Genomic DNA, 2,216 nt, shown 5'->3' on the forward strand with positions numbered 1-2,216 from the left:
TCACTACCTCTGTGAGCTGACCCATGAATTCCTGGTCAAGCTCTTCTCCCTGGTTGGGAGGTCTGTAGTAGACTCCCACCATTAAGTCTCTTTCCCCTCGACTGCCTTGTACTCTAACCCAAAGCACTTCAGAGTGCCCTTCCTCTGATTCTTTGTTAATTGAGGAGGATGGGTATTCCTCCTTAATGTAGAGTGCCATGCCCCCGCCTTTCCTTCCTATCTTGTCCCTCCTGTACAGCCTATAGCCCTTGACATTCACTGCCCAATCATGTGTTGGGTCCCACCACATTTCAGTTATCCCCACTGTCCGGGTTGGTGTCAGCCAGCAGGAGGGTGAGTTCCTCCTGCTTGTTTCCCAAACTATGAACTTTTGTGTAGAGGCACTTGAGGCCTCCTGTGGATGTGTGTACTGGCCCCCTACTTTCAGCATTACTCTGAACCCTGTTGCTTACCTGTGTATATGTTTCCTTCATCGGTCTAGGCTGGGCTGTCCTCATGGGTGTTGCTTGGTCTGGCAGTCCGATGATTCCTCCACCCTCGCCTTCCCCTTCCCCCAGTGAGCCTAATTTAAAGCCCACCGGAGGAGGTCTGCCAAACTAGAAGAAAACACACGCTTACCTTTAGGGGAAAGGTGGAGCCCATCTCATCCGAGCATGTCTCTTGTCGTGATGTGCCAGTCATGGTTGAGGAAATGGATAAAACCAAGATTGCTATAGCATTGTTTGAGAAGTCCAGCTTTTAAATATTATACTCCAACCATGGAAGCGGGGATGCGTTTGCTATTTTATCTTTTCACATTAATGAAATATTATTACTTGGTTGAAAAACAGCTATGCATCAGTTGAAAGACAGTGCTATATGAAATAATAATGTCTTTTTTTCCCCTGTTTAACGCCAGCTCTGGGACTGCCTTCCTGAGACTGTGGGCAGTTATGTAGGTCCAGATCCTGAAAATAACATTTCTACTTACAGTTGAACATGAGCACCTGAATTGCATTTAAGACTACAATTACTATCCTGGAAACGTCTACTCTGTTTCTGCCTAAACCCAGAGACACTTGCATTCTGTAGGTGCCTTGGTCTTTGATAGGATTGCCAACTGTTTGAATCTATTCCAGGAGGTTTCATCACACGACCTAACGACATTAATACACTACACAGTGTAGTTAGTCAACTAAAGAGATGACACAAACGTGCCTGCTTGCATACATGTTACAGATTACGGTGTGTAGACTTTGTCAGGAAGGCAAATGCACATTACTATTACACTTTAGAAACCCACTGGGCTACTGTATAAATCAGGTTCAACATTTAATATTTATTTTAATGAATGTCCTATCACTTATTTCCTGGGTGACTCCCAGCAGTCTCCTGGAGCGTTATATCCAATTCCTGGAGATTCCAGGGCAATCTTGGAGGGTTAGCAGCCCTCGTCTTTGTTACGGTTCTGCTTTTATGCAGGCCTACAAAGACCTCAGGGCTGAGAAGTTTAACAGCTGTCTCCAACCTAAATCAGGTTGGGGTGCAGGCACTGTAATCCCCCACCTAGGTTTTCTTAAGGACTCCATTTTGGTCCTTTGGAGCAGGCCTGACAGATCAGGCGCCATATAACATGCACAAGTGGTCACAGTTTCCTTTTTTAAATGACAGTATCACCCCCTGCCCCCCGACCTGTCGCCCGGTAATCGGAGCAGTCGCCCAGGCTCAAGAATAGGTTGGTTCCAGCGCCAGACACGGGCAAACCAGGTGGCTGCCGGGGGCCCAAACAGAAAGGGGGCCCGAAAGTTGTAATTGTTTTTCCATTGTCTTATTATTCATTATCATCTCTGGTGAAGGGGGACCCAATACTGAAAGTCCGCCTGGGGCTGTAGGATTACCAAACTTCCCTGTAAGTTTGCCTGGGCTGCCAGGAGTCGAGGTCCAGTGTTGATTAGCGTAGCACTTCTCAGCCCGTCTGCCAGCCAGAGCACCCTGGGGTGCTGCCAGATCCTTGGAAGGGTGCAGCCAGGTGAGGAGATGAACCCAGGCTCTGCCTGAAGGATCCCGCACCTGACTGCCCAGCCCCTCTGCAAGGAGGTAAGCACTGTGAGGCATGCATTCAGTGTTTTGAGATCGGTGCGGGGGAGGGGGGAAGGCCGCAGTCGTGCGGGCACGTCCGGTGGCGGGGCGGGGGACGCCGCGGGCGAAGACCGCAGCGCGCCCGTGCCCCACGGGGC

General features: G+C 49.6%; 1 protein-coding gene across 8 annotated transcripts in view; it reads left to right on the forward strand.

The window, feature by feature from the left end:
- Positions 1 to 2,216, forward strand: part of PIAS2 (protein inhibitor of activated STAT 2) — a 46,580-nt gene that overhangs the window by 3,605 nt on the left and 40,759 nt on the right. Inside the window, exon 1 of one of the 8 annotated variants that reach the window (XM_019531806.1) lies at positions 2,064 to 2,076. The exons of the other annotated variants lie outside the window; for them this stretch is intronic. The gene's annotated coding sequence lies outside the window, so the exon portion shown is untranslated. Of the gene's footprint in view, positions 1 to 2,063; positions 2,077 to 2,216 lie in introns of those variants that run through there. 8 annotated transcript variants of the gene reach the window in all.

Source organism: Crocodylus porosus, unplaced genomic scaffold (assembly GCF_001723895.1).
Source record: "Crocodylus porosus isolate Cpor-Errol unplaced genomic scaffold, CroPor_comp1, whole genome shotgun sequence".
Taxonomy (NCBI): Eukaryota; Metazoa; Chordata; order Crocodylia; family Crocodylidae; genus Crocodylus; species Crocodylus porosus.